At 41.2% G+C, this 21,881-nt stretch overlaps 1 long non-coding RNA gene across 1 annotated transcript in view; it reads right to left on the reverse strand.

Annotated features, from left to right (window-relative positions):
• The window catches only part of LOC116784333, an 89,323-nt gene extending 70,411 nt beyond the window's left edge, over positions 1–18,912 (reverse strand). The window contains exon 1 of the long non-coding RNA XR_004356026.1: positions 18,316–18,912. This is a non-coding gene — a long non-coding RNA (uncharacterized LOC116784333). The remainder of the gene's footprint in view (positions 1–18,315) is intronic.
• Between the last annotated feature and the right edge of the window lie 2,969 nt (positions 18,913–21,881).

A 21,881-nucleotide genomic window follows, 5' to 3' on the forward strand; every position in this document is an offset into this window, starting at 1 on the left:
AAAATTATTTCCACAAATCCTTTGAAATGCAGAAATCTTTCGGATGTAGTGAAAGTGTAAGATGAAGGTGACAGGACTAGAGATTTTATGGTTTTTATGAAATTGTGACAAAGGACTAAGCAGAATATTTGTTTTCCTTTATTTCCCCAGTCTTCTGACAGGGATTGCTAGTCAAGTATTCAAACTTGACCCAGCACAGCAAACCAGCCAATTTCAAAACTAAGTCTTTAATTTGGATTACTCTTATTTTGCTTTAAGGGAAACTAACTGGGACAGGTGACTTTTAGTCAATGAAGGGTACAGATAACAGAAAAATTAATCTGAACAGCAAAGAAGGTGCAGGTCCATACCAGCATCTCCTCAAACAAAAATACTCTGCACAACTGTTACCATTCTGATAAAATTCTCTAGGATTAGGAATCCACTTTCTGTGTTGTATAACACTGTGACACAATCAGCTTTTTATGAAGTAGTGATTCACAGAGCACACAAAGCCAACGCATCAGGCAAGTTACAAGAATTAAATATGATGGCAAGGTACAAGGAAGTGGTTGTGGGAGACACAAGGACATCGACTTGCTGCCAGGGAGTTATACAAACATGGAAAATGGGAATGGCTGGGGCAAGGCAGAGAAAAAAAAAAAAGGCAGAAAGCCAGGTGAGGAAGGGACAGCTCTCTAAACAAGGTCTGTCCATCCTTTCACTGAGAGTGGCTCCAGAGCTTCAGCCTGAACACCGAAGCGACAACACAAAACCACCAAATCTCTTGGGTCTGGCATAGTCTTTGGGTTTGGCCCATCTCTTACAGAATATCTTTGCAGATATTCACCCTACTCTCTACAAAGTCTCTTTCCACTTACTTGAATCACCAGCCAAATTAAATCTATTTTAACACTGAAGAAATCAAGTACTTTGAGCCATTTTTCTTCTTGTAAGAAGTGTTTCTCCATGAAGAATTTTCACTGTTTTATTGAAACAAACAAACAAAACCCCAAACCCAACAGTTTATTTAGACAAGCCTGAAACAAAGTCTAGTGATTTCAAGACTTAAAAGTACCACCCCTGGTTCTTGTTCTTTTCTCTGAGCTGAATTTCAGTGCTGACAGGGGATTTACACAGCACTGGAGCCTTCATAAGTAATAGGAAGTACTGCAGGATAAAACAAAGCTTATCCTCAGGGAGAGGTGGGCAAAGAGAGTGTAGGAATGCACAAATCAGAAAACAAACCCAAACCAACCAAACAAAATTCTCCCAAAACAAGAAGCCAGCAAAGCCCCAAATCCAGAAAGTGCCCAAAAGGCCTGGACAGCAACTTCCATGGAACAAATTGCATTTCTGGATCAAATACTGTTGTGGTTTTTGGTTTTTTTCCCCCCCTGTAAATTTTATCTTGGTTGCTAGACGAACTACACTTCTTTTTTCTTTTAAACTCAAATTTTGGGATTTTGGGCAAGAAAAGAATATTTTTTTGCAAAGTGTCCCTCCATTTTTCAACCACCTTTCAAGGAACACCCAACACCTGCAAAGGCATTTACTGCAGCATCTGATTTTCACAGCAAAAAGGTTACTTTGCAGCTCAGAGTAAAGAAAATATGCTGTCAAGACAAACTACAGCTGTTTAAATCATTCCTCTGTGAAGCAATGGTTTCCCGCAGGGAGAAGTCCCAAAAGTGTATTTTTGCATCTGCAAATGCCTTCCCTGCTCCTGTGCCCAGCACAGCGAGGAGAAAACTGAGAAGATGAAGTCATGCTCCCACAGTTTGTGGTTGGGGTTGTTTGTTGTTGCTGTTCTTTGAACAAATACTTCAGAAGAGGAAAGAACATTTCTCCCAGTCTCAAGCAGCCCAAATAAAATCAGTGCATTTTAAGTGGTATTAAGTGTTTAAACACAGCACAGACTCTCAGGCTGTTAATGGGTTTCTGATGTTGATCCCCACATCACACCCACATGGATGTAGGGATAACTAACAGCAATGCTGAGAAAACTTGGGGATATTTCATCTAGTTTTGCTCCAAGGCACAAAGTGCCTGGACAGGGAACACTCTCAGGAGATCCATATGGCTCTGGGCCAAATGCTATTCAAAAAAAGCAAACAAACTGACCTGGATTTGCTCCAGACAGCAGATCCTGTAGGGTAGGGATTGCTTCTGCACATCCATATCCATGGCAAGGCTTTATGCCAGGCTGTGCTCTCTTGACTCTGGAGACATAAGATCACAGATGGCTTTGGGTTGGAAGGGGCCTTAAAGATCATCCAGTTCCAATGCCCCCCGATGTGGGCAAGGGCACCTCCCACTAGACCAGGTTGCTCAGTGTCCCATCCAACCTTACCTTGAAAAATTCCAGGGATGGGGCAGCCATAGTTTCTCTGGGCAACCTGTGCCAGTGCCTCACCCCCCTTACAGTGCCATAACCTCCATCAGAGCAGTCTCAAGAAAAAAAGCAGACCTAAACATCTCTATTTGCCAAAAAAAGGAAACCCAGAAGTAATGAATTTTATTTTCTTTTTAGGCAGGGTCAGGAAATAAGGACATATAAATGCATATGTAGAAATGAAAAATTCTGTCAGAAATAAGGACTTAAGGATAAATTAAGGAAGAAAACAGCTTAAAGTCTGTCATTTTAGAGGAAGAGGTGCTAAGATGTGTAATAGTGAAAGAAGGGGCTCCGAAGCAACAGCCTGGAATTCAACAATTTCTGTGGGAGTAGAGGCTGAGCCCTCAGCTCTTGCTGGCTCTGCTTCAGGAGCAGATGTTCAGGTGTCCACTGACATTTAGGAGAGCTCCCTTTTCCCAGATGCCAGGAGGCATCTCCTGACAACACAGGTATTAAAAAAAACCCCAAAGAGCAAATAAAAATCCCCTCAATCTTCACACAGACCCCCCCAAAAGATGTGCTTCTGATTTGCAGAAATCACTGTAATCAGGGAAACAAAGAGGATCTCTGGATAGGCCTTGGATTTGGCTGTGCAGGGATGCAAGGACACGGTCTGCACTCCCCCAGAGCTGTGCTCGTCAGGATTTGCTTCAGAAGTCACTGCTGCAGACCAGGGGCTCTGGTGTGTCTTGGCACATCAGCCCTCGGCTCTCAGGGCTGGCTCTCCCAGGCACCTCCTCAACTTGTGCCGCTGCAGCCTGCCCAGGTGGAGGGATGAGGAGCACATCCAGCCACACATCCCGGGGCTTCCCGCTGCAGCCCTGCCCTGGAGGGCTGTGGATATCAGGGAGGGAAGGAAGCCGGTGGCTCTGCACAGCCCGGCCCGATCACCTCTGAGCTCCAGGCTCTGTCCAGCAGACCACGAGCTGAAAACCCTGAAGCAAGATTTGTTAGTGCAGCTCTTCAGGAAAGTGCTGGATTAGCCTGGACTAGCAGCTGACTTTGTGGTTGCACATAATGAATTACATAAAATGGTGCTGTTAGTGTAAAGCAGATGTACTACCACATGATTTCAGCTGCAGGCACAGCCAGGAATATAACTGAGTGGATTCAGTTAGGGGAGGATAAAAAAAAAAGGGGGGGGGGGGATTTCATATACTTCCCACATGCACTGTGTCATACTGCTTATTGCAATGGTATTTGAAAATAACGCAAAACAGTAATTTCAGCAGGGAAGCAAGACATAGTTCACCACTTACAATTAAGGGAAACAGTTTTCCTTTGCTTCTCTGTTCACAGTTACATGACTCAGGGAATACCAGGAACGGCAAAATCAGCCACAGCCTCTCCTGAAGAGATACGTAGATACAGTCTAATAATTTTCCATTAGGCAAAAATGCTTCACCTATAAGATTAGCCTATGCATTTTGATAACATGCCTTCCCTTCAGAGTTCAGTTTTCTATCAACTTAAATGAACCCATCTGCCAATTAAACAACAGGCGCAGAGACATTCACCAGCCAGCAAGGATAAATATGGGAAAATTAACCACTGGGAAGAAGGAAAGACAGGACATCTAATGTTTTCAAAACAAATATAAGTGAGATTAATTTAGATTGAAATGTGGTCAACATCCCCTTTAGGTATTGCACATGAAAATGCTAATTTTGGAGAATATGACCAGAGCCCAGTGATATCAGACATTCCTTACCAGAGGCAAACTTCACACGAGCAAGTGTGAACTGATGTAAAAATACACAACGAATAACGTGTCTGCAGTGACTCAGTAAAACAGCCAAGGCAGACAGATACTCTGTACAGACAGGTAAAACCACGTGATTTGAGCTCTCAGAGAAGAGCCCTCCCCTTCAACTGCCAGTTTTGGTAGAGGAACCAGTCCCAGGGACCTCCCCAGTTGCTGACCTCTACCAGGATTTCCATTCCTGAGCAGCCTCATCATGATCCTGCCAAACCACAGCCACCAGTTCTTGTAAAGCTCATACTTCAGCTCTGCCACTGTCTGGGTTCAGGCTAAGACACAGAACTGAAAACACACTAACGTGCTGTCAGAGGAGAGAAGACAGACCCATCTCCATCTTCTGTGGTGCTGCTGCACGATCCAGCAGCAGGAAAAGTGAGAACTGGCTGTGTGTTTGCCAGACACAGGTGGCAGGGCTTTAGCCCTTCTGGAGAAATTCCTCTCTGTGACAAGGGTGTGCGGCATCCACCAGGAGATTCACCTACTGACCACACCAGAATCAAAGCTCTGCCTGCTCTTTCAGGGCTTACGTAGATTTTAAGACTGAGACTCCACTGCCAACCGTATTCAAACATTCTATTCCTTGGGCTTACACAATTTACTACTAATGATAGTCTTTTGGATAAGATCAGTTTGTGGATGGAAAACAGCCAAAAAAATCCGAGGCTGGTGAGAAGAATATAGAATCAAAACAAGTGCTTTCTTTGTACAGTTGCACTTCATGCTAACAGAGATAGCAGAAGCTCTAGAGATTTCATCCCAGCCCAGCTGATGATTAGGATCTGATCACGTGTGCTTTGCACTAAGTTTACACCTATTACCTGGCACCTCCTATGATAGGGGTGTAACATGATAGTAATTAACTAGTGGCTAACTAGCATGGAAAACAATTCAGCATCAACACAGCAGCTGTTTAACAGTCCTGGTTAACAGTCGTAATCCAATAATCCCATATTGCTATCCCACATCTGTGACAGTTTGGCAGAGCACTCTAAAAAGAAGGAAAAGATCAAAAGGAACAGAAAATGCTCAACAGTCTCAGCAAGGCAAAGTCTTTGTAGCTGTCTGGATAAATAAATTGTGACAATGAACTATTTTTCTACTCCTTCTAAACCACAGGTTTTGGATTTGTTTTTTGCCTTTCAAATTGACTGTTTTCAGAAGAACGTATTTTATATTTTCAAAGAAACCATCATCTTCTGCACGAAGATGAGAGAGGAAATAGAGGACATTATGAATGCTGCTTAGTTCAGAATCTAGATGGATATTTGTCTGCAAAAAAATAATAGCACTTTGATTGAGAAAAGATTTATGAACAAGCAAATCAAATGCCACGGAAGCTGCCTAGAAATGTACTCTGCAGCATTTTCTATTGCAGCATTCTGAGCTGCCTGTGAGCTCTGTACATTTGGGTGATTTTCATTGAAATTCAGTGCACTATGTTGCAGGCAGGGAAGTCTGCCAATGATTTTATTTTTAAGATGCAGCAGCTCCATGACCCATTTTTGCCTCCGACAACCAGCAACTTCTCCCTCAAAAGGAAAAAAAAATATAATATAAACCCCAGTGCAGATTTGAGTACCTGTGTTTTACTTTCTCCCTTGCCCCACAGATGAAGTGGAAAAGCAGCAAGGATTAACAGTGGATAGTTAGAGATCTGGTTGTTTTCCTTCTTCGGTCTGTGTTTAATCTCCTCATGGCCAGAAGAAAAAGTCAAAGACTATGTGCGAGGCCCTAACAGAAACAGAGATCAGCATCAGGATAACAATGGCATTTGGCATCCCCTCCAAAACAGCAGAGTCCTCTTCTACCCCTGTGCAAAATACTGCTTTGGCTGCACGTCAGAACTGGCCCTCTCACTGCAGAGATGGCAGAGGTCTCAGGAGCCCGTTATTTATGTAACACTACAGCGCAGGAGAACAGCCTGTTCCTCAGGCTTCCTATGGCTCACACTTCCAGGAACAATTGGACTCACTGCCCACATGGAGGAAGAAAGGTGCTTGTCCAATTCCTCAAGCTGGGATGGACGTGGCAAAGTTGGAAGGTGTGAAGGGAGTGGAAAAAAAAAAAATAAATCAAAAGCCCCAGAGCAGTTGCAGAGCTAACAGACATCACTGTGCCATGAGGAAACGCTCACTATGCACATCAGTGGGGAAAGAAGATGTGCTCCTTGTACTTTTCCAGGACAAAATTCATCATGACTCCCCACTGGAGTCCCTGAGCACACACATAAATCCAGCCCACACTTTTAAAACCAATATTAATCATGTCAAACCCTTAAGCCCCCTCCTTCACAACAAGGTAGACCAAAGGACTGATTTTAGAGTTACATTTTTTCTCCTGCTTGGGAACTGTCAGATCCATATTTTTAAGCTTCTCTGCACTGCAATCAGTACACACAGAATTTTTTTTATTTTTAAACTGAAAACTCCAAGTGTTTGTAACTGCAGGAAGAAGCCAAGCTCACAGAAGGTTTTGCAGGAAATGCAGGTATTTGCCTATTTCCACTGCTTCAAAACAGAAATCTTAAATTTTGTGCATCTGCCAAGTTAAATCATTATATCTGGTTATTTAACACTGCAGCAGAGGAGTAGTCCAGACTTCCTAGACAAAAACAGTCGACACTGGCACCGTGATTTATAAGGAATTAACAAGATATACAGTAAAATTCCTGCTATCCCAGGGTGGAACTGCTTGTGGCTCTAAAACCCCAGAGGACACTCAAGATCAGTAAACAGGCATGATATAAGAGTATTTGAGCAGAAATTAAGGTTACAGATTATCCCCAAACTAGGAATTAGGGATGGGTTTCTTGCTGTACAATGCCTGTATTTGCCCTCTGTTGCACATACAGTATCCTCACTATAGTTCTATTAGCTGTACATGCACATAGGTAAAGGAAAAGCTAGGCCTTATTTATGATCCAAATATGTAAAAATATTCCAATTTTGAGCAGACTAACAAAGAAGTACTTATTTGATTTTCCACTGTACTTCTGTAGAGATGATTTGCACTCAAGATTAACTCTGAGATCCCCAGTTCTCTTGACTAAAGCTCCAAGCAAGAAAATATTTATATACATTTATATACACGCACATATGTGAAGGCAGATTAAAACATAAAAATTAGGAAGGCCATTGTGGTGGATGACTCCCCAGAAATGGATTTAGCTGATGTGAAAAACAGACAGGATAAGATGACAAACAAGGGTAAAGTAGCCCAACTGGAACAGAGGGAATCCTCCTGACTGAGAGGAAAGAATCCAAATTAATTCATTTGTTACTTCCTGGAGGATTTGGATCTTTACTATTAGTTCCCATCATTTAAGCAATCAGGCTTTTTTAAATTTTACCTCAGAGTACAGCAACTATGGTTTTATGTTGTTGTTTGATTCCAAAATGGAACTTTCTTAAAGAATAGCAAAGTATCTCACCCAAACTCGCAAATTTCCCAGTTTCCTGATACAGATCCCAGAGACTCCATGACCATCCTTTATCCAAACTCTCAGGGTAATGTTCAGAGGCCTTCTGGTGGTCCATAATCTACAGTCACAGTTATGGAAAGTAATTTACTGCCTCCAATGTTGCTGTGTATAAAATAAAAGCTGCACACTGTTGCCCTTTCTGCTGTGTTTGCCACCACAGTGGTTCAGAGGCCCTCCCAGGAACACCAATAAATGGGCACAATGGGCATCTGAGAATCCAGAGAGACTGAACATCACTTGGAGCAGCTCCCTAAAAGATCAAGGGATGTAAAGATCAGTGCAACAGGGCTTGGAATAATAATAGTCAACCCACTACAGGGATGGAGTAAATCAGATCTTCAGAGAGCTCTAACGATGTTTTCAGGCTTTCTGTACTTCTGAACATCTTTCACAAAGTCAGAATAATGTAAGGAGGGAAAAAAAGGAGGACACTGACTTTGGATTCAGGATGGAGACTACCAAAGTCCCAAAATACAGACAAAACACCTTAGTTACTTAAGAGAAGAAACTGCAGAATTTAAAAATACGTATCTAAATTCACAAAGAGGAGTATTTTGGAAAGTTTTATTTGAAAAGGTTAGAATGATCTGGATGGAAAGCAGAAGCAAATAGGTAACAGTTGTGAGAAATAAAGACTGAAGAATGCTCAGCTGCCATTTTTCCAACAAATCATTGGGCCAGAAATCCCAGTAATTTTTTCTGTGATTGCCCAGTTTTTGTATTCCTGAGGATGTGAGCCAAGGAATTTTGTGTCTGTGCATAACAATCTGAACAAAGAATTCCCCCTGTATTTGTAAGAGTGCTTGGTCTTCTTTACTATTTTAAGATGGAAGAACACAAAGGAAGTCAGTAGTACAGACTGTGGCACAGGTTATTTTGGTGAATTGTCTCCAGCAAACAAACCCATCCTTGCTTTGGCTGAATAAGCCAAGAAATCTCTAGATCAGCTACTCAACCAAGCACACTGAGGAGCCCTGTGAAAGGCAACACTAAAACAATTCTGTGTCCTGCAGTCTCTGACTATTCCCTCTACTCCCAGTTCTCTTCTGCACAAGCTTCTTGTTTGACTTTTAAACAGAATTATACAAAGTCTTTCCATTGCCTTCAAATATACCTATAGAACATACTTTTTAAAAAAAGTCCTTGTAATTGCTATATAGTAATTTTAGGCAGCCACTTAATGCTCACTCATGTTAAGCAACCTTTAATTTAATGAGCCTGTTCAAAGTGTCTAAACACTCAAATTACAGAGCACCTGATCTTTTCCTCAAAAAGCCTGCAATAATCCTATTTTCTTCGTGTCCTTGGGTGATCAAGTAGTGTTTCATTGTATTTTAACACGGAACACACTCTGAAAAGGCAGATATCACAAAGCAATAATCTCAAATGGATTCAATCAAGTTCCTGCAGTGAACCTGGCTTAGTTAATGATTACTTTAATCTTATCTATATTCCTTTCATGTACACATTCATTTGCTCTATGCTACTAAAACAGCAGCAAGAAAAAGGATTTTGGTATTTTGTTTTACCTTTTCTTTCCCTCTTTGTGCAAAACTCCCATGTTTCCATTATAAGAACACTTTAGTAACAAAAATATGTTTTATTCCCCAGAATGCTATCTTTTAGCAAGCAGACTATTAGCTAGAGCATTGAATTCTGAGAGCTGGTTGAATAGTTTCCTTCTATCAATTCTGCCCCTAAGATTCCCATATTCAATTAACCAAGCTGATGGAACAAGATATGCCAAGAAAATATAAAGACACTTCTCTTCAATTTGTAATGACACTCTGCTGACACAATACACTGATACAGAAGACACCAAAGACACCCAAGCACTGGATCAGCTACAGTGATAAGACCCCTGGCACCACTGGCCAGGGAGAAATGCACACAGGGAAAATATGCAAGAAATTGGAGAATAAGAGTGCTTATGTTTTCTAGAAGAAACTGTTATCTGGCCCTGGTAGCTGTTAGAGAACAGAGAAAAAATTCAGCAGAGGACTGCCTAGATGTGAATTGATAAAACCACCATGAGTGCTGCAGCTGCAGGGCAGGCACAGAATTGCTCCTGCTGTTGAGTCACAGCACCAGGAGTTGTGAGTAAGTGTGGAGGGCTTAGAAAACCACAAAGCTACCACAGGATGATGACTGTCAGACATGACTAGTGATTCTTGCTGTAAACCAGCTGGTGATCAGTGCAATATCTGAATGCTGCCATCTCTTTTAAAAAGGGAATGCTTGGCACCTTCTGGAGATCAGGTCCCTTTGGTAGGTGACTGTAAAGTCACAGTCACTTTACCTGTGAAATACAGGAGGTCAAAATGACTCAATGTGAGATGAGTCTTGATGGGACTTGTAGTTCATGATCAGCTCCTGCCTTTGTGATATATATGCAAATGTAAGTGTTGAACCACCGTAACAAATACCTATTGAAGTGACCCCAGACTTTTTTAGTATGGAAACATGCATTTTAACACAGAGAAAAAACAATGGGTTACATGGAGGGGATTGTTGTCAAGGCTGGAGAAGGTTCCAGGCAGACCTTATAGCAGCCCTTCAGTACCTAAAGGGGACCTACCAGAGAGCTGGAAAAAGCCTTTTGACAAGGGCACGAAGTCGTAAGGACAAGGGAGAATGGCTTCAAACTGACAGAGTGGGTTTGGATTAGATATTAGGAAGGAATGCTGTGGTGAGGCACTGGAACAGCTTGCCCAGAGAAGTTGTGAATGCCTCATCCCTGGAAGAATTCCCCCATCCCTGTTCAAGGCCAGGCTGGATGGGGCTCTGAGCAACCTGATCTAGTGGAAGATGTCCCCGCCCTTTGCAGTGGGGGTGGAACAAGATCATCTTTAAGTCTTCCAATCCAAACCGTTCCATCATTCTATTCCATGATTTGCTTGAGCCAGGAGCAGTGAGTTGCTGCATGTTACATGGCACTGCTCCAAGGCTATATGGTTATCCTTCACATGACAGTAGCACCGAACACTCATGGAATCACAGAATGGTTTGGGTTGGAAGGGACTTTAAAACTCATCTTATTCCAACTCCCCTGCCATGGGCTGGAACACCTTCCACTAGACCAGGTTGCTCAGAGCTCCATCCAGCCTGGCCTTGAACACTTCCAGGGATGGGACATGTAAGTGTCCTCTGAATGTCATGACACTCCTGCCTGTGCAATTCAAAAAAGTATCACCAGGCAAGCATTAAAGAAAAAAGTTTCTCAGTTTCTCCAAGTACATAAACTATATTCCTGCTTTTGCTGCTGGAGATCACTCCTGCTGATTTCATGGAAAAGAAAGGAATTCCCTCCAGTCTCCACACCGGACAAAGTTAGGACAGATCAAAAGGTGAATTGAGCGAATATACTAGAAAATAAAGTAATTGTACGAGAACACTTTCAGACATAGCCCAGGACACATCTACTTGTATAAGTAAAGTTTAAAATTTTGTCTTAAAAATAGAAAACATGAGACACGGTCACGGCCAGTTACGGAGGCAAAACTGCTGCTTTTGCTAGAAGATACTTTATACACTGCATTTAAAAAAAAGGTGAACTCATGAGATACTTGTTTTTTTAAAAAAACTTAGAGTGAAAGAAATAGTGCTTGTCATCCCAAAGCAACAGACTGGCTTGGCCTTATGAAAAAAAAAAAAAAAAGATGGAATTTGCACCACACTGTCACTGTAGAAAGACCAATTTGCATTGATACTGGACAGACCAATAAAGTGGATCTCTGGCTTCTCGGATTTTAAAACCATAGAAAAAACATGGGGTTTAGGTAGATCTTGGAAGAACATCTGGATACACTGTGCATGACTTCATGTATTACTTTTACCCTTTTCAGGCAAAACAAAAAAGAAAATATACGACATTTCATAAAATGCTTTTCATCCATCTGGACTTGCTTGATAAGGGATTTGTTGAAACATATGGCACAACAGCACCTCCTAAACAGAGGTATTTATTAAAGAAAACAGTTATAAATATAGATCCAAATAAACAGCTTTCAGTGTGAAAAACTCTCCAGCTTTCCCTCCTTTGTTTATCCAGGCGAGCTCTTCCTTGGAGCACTGTGTACCACACACACAGCCTGGCTGACTATTAATGCAGGTTATCACAGAGCATCAGTATGGTTTGCTTAGAACTGACTTTATACTGCTCTACCTCCCCCTTTCCAAAAACAGTCCTTGGCCATCATGTCATGCTCCCAGTGTTAATTGCAATGTGTTGGCTCTTCTTCTCTAACTTAATCCATTTCATTTGCTAAAAAAATAAATCAACCCCCCCAAAAAAACCCAGCAAAGCAAAAAAACCACTCAGACCACAAACAATTGGTTATTCCAAAAGGCATAAGTAGAAAGAGGAAGGACAGACTGACTGCTGGCATGGACAATGGCTTAAAGAATCTGTTCAATGGTTGACCCACACCTACTGTACAATGGACAATGAAACATCTGAAAATTAGCTACTGAAATACTCAGTTTATAGCACAGTATTGTTTTAGTGCACTGAAAGGCTGTGGGTTAAACTGCTGGAGCTCAGCGGTGAGAGCACAGGGACAGCCCAGGCCACTGGGGGTTCTGACCTCTTTGGTCTCACTATTCCAACCCACCAGCCAGAACTAAAATATTCAGAGAACCCAAGTTCAACAGCATGTGCTGGAAATTTAATAGTAGCAGTATAAGCAACCCTGAAGTGTTTCACTGGTGTATTGGGAGGAACACTGCTAAGGCTCGAGCTGCTCTGTCCGTTACCAAGAGAAATGTAAAATGTACATTTGCAACCCAACTTTACCATATTTCCAAATTTTACAAGCATTTTGTGCAAATTAAACCAGAGGACTGGGGCTGAGGTGTTTGCTTCCCACAGCAGCCTGCCTGCAGTGCCTGACAGCATTGCAGCAAACTCCAGAGTAATTGATGACTTAGCTTTATCATAGCAACTAAATCCTTTTTTTCTTTTTTTTTTTTCAATTTTGCTAAAATGAGATAGGGTTTGGAAGGATTGAACACCTGCCACTTTCTCTGTCCTTCACTTATGGCCCATCTGCAGCTGACAAAAGTGTTAAAGCATACAAATAGCAGAGGGAAGAAAAGCAGAGCAGCAAATCTTTTCCTTGATTTGCATAGTTTCTCCAGGCATAAATTCAGCAAACGGCACAGATTTCCTCACTTATGGTTTCCCTAGTCTAACAATTTGCAAAACAGGCCAAGTCCAGAAGAATGGAATCTCTCGTCCTTGATATCAAGGGCATCTCAAAGGTTTCAACCTTTCATGCAATGTCAACTCCAGTATTAACTTCACACACAGGTACAGGACAACTGTGGTACAGAGCTGCCAAATCCCAAATGCCCAGATCAAACCAACACTTACTCTTTAATTTATAAGGATGTGGATGTAAAGTAGAAAATTTCAGGCCCTCTGTAGGCAAGACATGAGTTTAGGACTCAGGAGACACAAGATCAAATACCACCTCTTCCCACCTGAGGGGGATCTACAGCATCCTAAATTAGGCCTCCCCTTCTAATCTATCAGGAAGCCGTATCTCCCTACACTTGCTCTGTTGTAAGAATTATCTACGTGAGCCTGACTCTGCCACTTTATTTTTGTTTGCTTTTTAAAATAAAAAGAGGAAATACACATGTGGCTTTTCCTCTGGTAAGACTCAGCTTGGAAGTTAGGGCACTCCGACAGGCTGGGGGATGCTGCCACACAGCACAAGGATTTTATGGCTTAAGCAGTAGAATACCAAGCACACTCAAGTGGGTCTCTCCTAACTTCCTTCAGCCCCATGAAAAAAAAAGAGGGATTATTTTACTATATTATCACAACAGGAAACACGTCCAAAGTTATGTCTCCACTTTAGGTTAAAAGATCTGTTAAATTCACCTTGTGGCACTTCCACTATGAATAATTCCAGGTTGCTCCTGCTGCAGAGGTCAGTACTCCATCACTGGTGGTTTGTTCAGCCTATGCTGTGCTTCACAGATGTACTTTTTTAATCTATGTTTTGCATGCTGGTACACAACTCAGCGCATTGGTTGACTCACAGCAATGTGACTGCTTAGACACCAGGAACCTAAAGCACCTTAAATATTCCCTATTACAGAATAGCACCACCCTGGAGTACATTCACTGGGAACTAAGTTCCCTGGGCATCTTCACCTGTAAACCTTTTTTCATTCCTAAATCCTTTGTATTATGACTTATCATCTGATCCTGCGAGCTCTAGAAGAGGTGGAATTCAGCATGGGTGGACAGAACAGGGACAGCAAGAGAACTCAAGAATGGGACATGCACATCTTTTGTATTTCTTTCCCTGCTGTCACACAATAAATCTCTTTGGTTCTTAAGCTCAGCCCTTCTGCTCTGGCCCTGACACAGATAAAAGTGGCCTCTGTGATCTCATGATTCTTATGACCAAAATACAGCCTGAAAAAATCTCTCACTAAAGCGAGATTTTTGACCCAGGGCCTCAGAGAGAGTCCATAGAAACACTTCTGGATCTTATCTTGCCAATTCAGTATTTTCACCATGGCTTTTAGGCACTGCTGTTGGAACTAACCCAAGAAAGGCTCAGTCCTGGACATATTCCTTCATGAAATCTCAATTCAGCACTTGTTTCCTTTGTCCCTTTCTTTCCTGTTGAGACAGATTTTTAAATAGTTGTGCCTAAATGTGACTTTCTTTAGGTTTGTCTGGTTTTGGAGCAACTGGGAACTAGTCCTAAGAGTGTCCATTAAAACTGACAATCCAGATGCAGCCTGACCCATAACTCCTTAAATTGCTGATTGCCAGAAGCTAAAAGAGCAGTCCAGGAGATTTCTTGCTGTTCTTCCCTCAGCACTTAAAGGCCACTACAGAAAATGAAGATAATTGTATCTCATCTGAGAGTGTGCTTACTATGTGTCATCATCCCTTTTGAAGGCAGGGAGAATCTCTGTATCTTATTTTGTGGTTTCTGTACTCAAATAGTGTCAAGGAACACACAAAATTTTCAACTCGATTTTGGGAAAATTACATTTTCATCTCACAGCACCAAGAGGAGACAAAAACATCCTTGACATTCTTAGGACTGGGCCCAAATTCTGAATATTCCCATTTTTAAAAACTGGAATAAAATCAGATTCTCAGGTTATGAGTCACTCTAATCCCCCCATTTAAAAAAGGAGGCCAAAAAAGCTTAACACAGACAATCAAAATCAAAATAAACACACTAGTCTTTGAACAGGCCAGAATTTCATCAACTCTAGCTCCTGCAAGTATTCAGCACTATGACAACAACCTCCCGGCACATTGTTCAAGGCCAAAAGAAACCTGCTGAGTGTTTGTGTGAGCTCTGGGAACGCAGCAGTTCCCACAGCTGGCTGAAGCTCTTTGGAAGACATTCCCTTCTCACACAAAGTCTCCAGGTTCTCCACTCAAGGTCGACAGGCAGAGCACAGCCCGCCTTGCTCTGACAATAACCAGAACCACACAGAGCTTCTCCAAATTCATCGCACCAAGAACCCTCTGTGGAGATAATTTCCTCAACTCTATTCATTACCAACATGTCCCTGAGGATCCTGCCAGGAAGAGCCTGAAGCACAGTGTTTCTGCTTCTGGGTGTCTCCTTATGGCAAAAGGTTCTTATCTAAGTGACTTGCCCCTGACAGAGATAAACACTGTTCAGCTGGACTTCTGCTCATAGAAAGATCCCTGAGTAGGATCAAGTGTTTGTTCCTGTGACAGCTATTGGGAATCTCTGTAGGAATTCAGGTGAATTCTTGATTAAACATTACTGAACACAAGTGACAAACATATGGGACAGAGTTTGTCCATCTTTACCCAACGAAGTTCAAGCTCAATTTTTTGTTCAGGTATTCTTTCCACTAAACACTCAATTTACACCATAGTGTACTTGCCAAACTAGTCTACGTTTTTATTACTTGAAAACATTAATCTAACTCTCTATTCAGGGAGCCTCTCTACACAATTATGATAAAACTGAGTGTTTTCTTTCCCCCTTCTAAAGAAATAATCTCTTGGCCTGTGGCTCCAAATCTACTCTCCTCTGGGTTTCATGACTGCTTTTAAAACTGTATTTGTTACAGCTCTGGAATTGATCTTGTGTCTTACAATTTCTTCTGGCTTTGCCTGTCACTATGCCCAGTCATCACGCAGGCTGGCAAATATTCTCCATCTGAAGCTATATAGATAAGTATTTTATTTTGAATTCTTTAATATCACTTGCCTGGCACCTTGCAACAACTGCCCAAAGCATCATGGAAAATAAATCCCTGTTCCCCAGTATTGCAAGTCATCCTTCTAGGGCTGGTAGGCATATTCAAGAGATGTTTAATATTAATCTGTTACCAAGATAACTGTCTGCAACACCTTTCAGTATCCAAAACTTCAAGCAAAATGTCTGTCAGCGAAATGTAAACTCACCTCTGCTATTTAAAATATCAAGACGTAGTAATAAAATTCAGATGGTGCACTTACTGGAGCAGAGGCTGTGTCTGCTTGCAAAGATTTTAAAAGAGCAGAACTTTTAATATTACTAAGATGCAAGTCTCAGGAGAGAAATTAAGAATCGAGGATTGAATTTATAGGTAAACAAAAGATTTACTCTTCTGTGCAGTGCCAAAAATATCTGTAATTCCTAAGCTTTTGTCTTCTGTAACAACACAGGCTTGTTAAATCTAAATTAAAACAGAATGACATGGAGCTATACTGTTATTTTAATTAAAAACCAAAACGCCACAGTTTTTCTCCCCATCAAATGCATTTTCATATCATAAAACTTTTTTCTTTTCTTCCCCCAATATAAAAAACAGCTTTATCTTCCTTTCCCTAAAGGCACTAAATTCAGACAGATGTAGTCCTTTATGCCCGTAAGTGTTTTAAGCAAATAAAAGTAACCTACAATAAAGAAATATCTTTTTTTCTACTCTTCTCTTTAGGGCCAATAGCAAGGCAGGTTTTAAATCCCCTACCAGTGTGCAAATCCAACCAAACCCACATTTTTGAGATAACACTGGGTATTCACAGCACCTACTATGGAGCTTGTGGATGCTTATGATTCTGTTTGTGATGCAGGAAACGCATTTTGCCACCTTGCCATGAGATTTTTGGCCTATATTTTGCAGCATGCACCACATATAAAGTCAAAGAAGATGTGCCTACTTAAATCAGCATCACTTCAGGAAATTTTAGACTTTCATTCTGGGCTCCTATACACACAAACGTAGTATAAATTCAGCAATTGTTGTGACCAAGCTGTGAACACTGAAACCAACCCCTCATTCAATTTTCTGTTTGCTTAAAATGAACTTAACCATAATGCAGTCTTAAAGCAATTGCTTAGAGCAATTCAGCCATGCAACTGTATATTTTTCTCAGTTCATAGATATCCCCATTGCCTTAAACACAAGCCATGCATTAGGTATGTGCTGCTACTCGTTGCCTCCATCTCTTCATAAATTGGTTCCACCCCGTGCCAACATGCACAGGTCCAAATGAAAACCAGAAACAGTGTTTCTCTAGTGTTTAAAACAGCAATCCACAGTTAACCTCGGGAATTCTGTGAGGTATTCCATCTACTCCTTAACACACTATACTAAACATAAGCAATAATGTCACACATGAGTTATTCTTGTACCGAAGCAAATTCTTCACTGGCCAACATAAAAACTGGAGTGACATCTGCTGTTTCACAGGCAGTTTTAGGAAGAAGATTTTTCACTCAGCAGCCATTTTGACTGAACAAATGCAACAGATCTTCTTAACACCTAAAAACAGGGCACGTGCACTCACTTTGCTCCTCTCAGAATGCTGCTCTTCTGTGGAACATTGATAATAAAGGACTCCTTGAAGGGATTTTACATTCACAGCAACATCAAGTGCATCCAGATTTGGGTTTTTTTTTTAATTATTCAATGCAGGGTTCAAGTATTCTACTTTCTTAGCATTTTGTATACCAATAAAAATTTTTTAAAAAAAGAGAGAAGACTGGATTATTCAATGTAGGGTTCAAGAATTCCGCTTTCTTAGCATTTTGTATCATATTCTCCTAATTACCAACACATATAAAACAGTTAATTTCAAAGGTAAGATACAGTAAGGACATCTCCCACTGTCTTAGCTACTGCCTGATTGACCATGTTTCAGCTGAGAACTTTCAATTAGAAATGTTCCCAGCTACGGAACAGTCACACTTTTGAGTGGCCAGACCAAACACTTCAGTGCCTGAAAAAACATAACTTATGGACAGATTCACGTTTACAAGTACAGTATCATGACAGGACAGTTCAAAACCTCGTTCAGCAAAGATATCTGGGCCAAACACAAAACATGAATTCAGTGCAATGCTGATCACAGCTACGTGACACTTCAGCGATACAAGACAGACGGTTTCAGGAGATGCTTTCTTGGATCATGATTTTAAATACTCAGAAAGAACTCAGGTACAAACTAAAGGACTAATTTTCCTTTTTTCACCTCTGTTGGCAACCCCAGAGAAGAAAAACAGCAAGTGAAGACTTTGTCCTACCTTTGTTAGTTACAGAAGAAATATTTTCTTGACTGCTTAAAAATGAAGCAATACAAAGCTAAAAAAGAGAAAAAAGCTGGGCAGCCAGCCAGCCATGCCACACACACACACCTGTTTAGAAGGCAACATGCTGAGACAAAGTAAACATAGAAAAACTCACTTTTTGGAGTCACCTCATGGACTGCCACCTTCATGTGATGACAGAGGGGCCATGGGTCAATGCTCTGTCTGTATCACATACACACTTCTATCCTTAGACCATGCTTGAGGAGTCTTTCATGGGTGTGAGTAGGTGGTCTTCCCATCTGAACATGCTGGGCCATCTCAAAGATACTGGGAAGCAATCTCAGTCTTTCCAGAAAGGGCCCACTTCAGGAAGCTCCCTAGTCCTTAAGCACATCTTCGAACCTTGTTTATCCACAGGTAGTGCATAACTACCCTGGATCTGCCTCTGGGGGAAGCAGGGCAGCCTGTCACATCAAGCACACCTTCACACCATCCACATCCGTCAGAAGCTGGCTTTTTCTTTGCCCCTGCCTGTTTTCTGAGGTCAGCCCTCTGGCTGGCTGATCTCCAGGTGTAGCACACAACACTCTCCCAAAGCACTCACTGCACAAGGAAATACCGCTTTTTCCCAGTGCCTCCCTCAGGAGTGGCTTTGCTGACATCTCCAGTGCTCTTCCTTGGCTCCGAGTTTTTTTAAAATCAGCGATTTCTTCACATTGCTCAGCAGCTTTAGGAGGGCTCACAAAATGGCTGCCTGTGCGGTGCTTGAGGGGTCTCTGTGGGGAGCGGCCGGTTCCAGCAGCTGCACCACCTGGCCCAGCCCAGCCCTCAGGCCCACGCCTGTGGCAACTCAGCTTGAACAGATTTAACAAAGGCCAAAATGCCCCTTGGCAGCGAGGAATATAAGGGGAAAATGTGGGAAATATGGTAGGAGGAGGTTTTACTTGAGCCAGGAGGTTTTTCACCCTGTTTTCTCCCTCTGTTGAGCTGAGGGGTGAGCGAGCAGCTGGGCAGGCACCTGGCAGGAGTAATATTAATTACAAGGAGTGATAAACAAGGGTGAAATAGTTTTGCTTCTGCCTCTCAAAGTCACAAAGTCTTCCAAGAACTGGAAGTACCACAGTACCTACAGTTCTCTGAAAAGAAAAATCACTCAGCCCTCACCCCTGAGAGCACCATCCATCAGCAGAGGAGCCTGCGCAGCCCACACACAAGCGGTGACTCGGAGTCTTTCCAAGTCATCACCACAGAGTAGAGAACTCATTTTTCCCCAAACTTCTCTTTTTTTTTTTTTAACAAGGTATAACACATCAGACTACCAACATCATAAAATCTTAAGGGAGAAGAGACTAGACTTAATGGTTTATAAAAAAAAAAAAAAAGGTACCAATAAGGAATAGCTGTTGACATTGTGGTGCTGCCACACAAATGCTTAGCAGACAACATGTAATAGTGTTACCATAATAAGCAGCTAGTATTTCATGTGTATGTAATATGTACCTGAATAGAGCTGATGTTGTCAGGACAGAAAATAACAAGGACACCAGTAATCAGCTTGCAGAAAGCAGACACACACAGCTGGGGCCTTCCAGGCACATGATGAAAGCTTGAATAAAAGCTTTTCATGTGCAAGCAGATTTGAAGGTTCGAGTTTACAGAGATGTTTGCAGTAAGGTATGAAAATAAAACCCTGCAGGAGGTATGCCTATAAGATCTGTATCTGTTTTTAATGGTTAGGTCAAGAATAATGGAAGTCAGCACAGTTAAAGACACAAAGTGCCCAGCCCAATCCTGAAACCTATTCTGCAATTAATTTTATTGGTGTCTGGACTAATGACATGGTGGCTCTACCTACATATGTTGTGACTATATTTCTCCTTTCAGCACAAAGAATAAATCTGTACATGCTTTTGAGTTCATAATGTGCACGACTAATTTATACCGTGCAATGCATATAGACAAAAAGTAAAAGTACTACTTAACTGAGAATTTAAGATTACAGTGTTACTGGTCAAAAAGTTATTTATTAGTACTGTGCAACTTGCCTCTGCTGGCAAACAGATAGAAATAACTTCTATTTACAATAACGGATAAAAGCTACTAATATTCTAGAAATAAACATTGTAATGTGACTTCTCAAAAAGCCTGCTGTGAAGATTATAAGCCTGCTGGAGGTAGTCCCCTTGCAATAAAACCATGCTCTTTCTGCATCTTCAGAACAGCAGTAAATGCAAATTGAGTTAAAGTTCTTCCTATGACATTGACTGACTCACAGATATTGATTTTTCTGAGATTAAAGAGTGTAGTACTTACATGACTCAGTTCACATGGCACTGCTGAAAATGTGATAAATACCACATTTTGCTACTCAGTACAGCAAAATAAGGGCATAAGTATAACTCAGAATTTCAGGGTTTGGGTAAGGTGAATTGTTTTGTACATGCTCTACTGTGCTTGTGATACTCCAGGCACTATTCTTCTTACAAGCTTTGACAGTAATAAATACTCTTTACTTACCAAGACAGATCTAACGCTATAACAGTGTTAGCTGGTCAGCCTAGAAATGCCCAAACACTCAAATAAAAAAAATAAAAACCAACAAGGCCATTTTATGCTACCAATATAGTAAGGTTAGGTTTCCCAAACACACAAATCTGTTTTTACCCTGTCTTCAAGGATTAGCAGCATATGAACATCTGCTCCAAAATGCAGAGCACAGACTCTGAAGACATACATGATATATACAGTAAGGATTGCTGACATGTCTGACAATGCTCATCTTGAATTTCATTCCTGCACAGAGTTTTAAGGTCACATTTCTCTGTGTGTGTGTACCTGAAGATGTAAAGCAATAAATCAGATTACTGTTTGAAACAGTGACATGCCGTAGCTGAAACTTCAGAGAAAGAGAAAATGCATTCAATATACAAGGAGAACAGGGGTGTCTTACCAAGTAGACTAGTTTAAGGAGTCTACATAAATCCTGGCCAAAGTTCCCTTCATGAAATTATTCTAATACATTTTAGAAAGGATTTGAGTTTTTTTCCTAAATATCTCTTTCTTTGTTCCTGTACAGTAAGTAGTTCTTCACTTTACATCTGGATCTTCAAACTCTTCACCCACAAACCTTTGTTCCCATTTTAGAAAATACACAGAAAAAGATCTCAGATATGGCTCAGTGACTGTACAAATTCACAAACCAGTAGCAGAATCAGTGAAAAGTAGGTATTCTGCATTCTTAGCCAATGCCAAACCAGTAATATTTAATGGTATGTCTACTTAAATAGGACACAATAATAGAAACAAAGAACTCTAAATTAATCAACATTTTCAGGTCTTCACTTTCAAGTTTTAAATACCAAACAATGAACTGAGGAGGAACTATATTAAACTGTCATCTTACCTAAATATGCTGACCTGAGTGATTATAATATCAGCCCTTCTTTTTTTCTCCTGCTAGGCCTCGAGCACTAACACAGCTGAGAAGGCTGGTGATGAATTTTCTTACTTCTTGTGCATTACCAGTATTAAAGTTTAAATTAATAGCCCCTGAGCAATCTGTGGAAATCAGACACAACTGGGGTCACGATCAGAAAACACTTGTCTCTTAATAATACTTGTACAATGCTAATTTTTCCCACAGAACAAAGTTTAAATGCTAAGGCCAACAGGAATAAAATGATAGTGGCTTCTCAGAGGCCTTGCAACTGGAAATATTTC

This window comes from Chiroxiphia lanceolata, chromosome 3 (assembly GCF_009829145.1).
Source record: "Chiroxiphia lanceolata isolate bChiLan1 chromosome 3, bChiLan1.pri, whole genome shotgun sequence".
In the NCBI taxonomy this organism is placed as follows: Eukaryota; Metazoa; Chordata; class Aves; order Passeriformes; family Pipridae; genus Chiroxiphia; species Chiroxiphia lanceolata.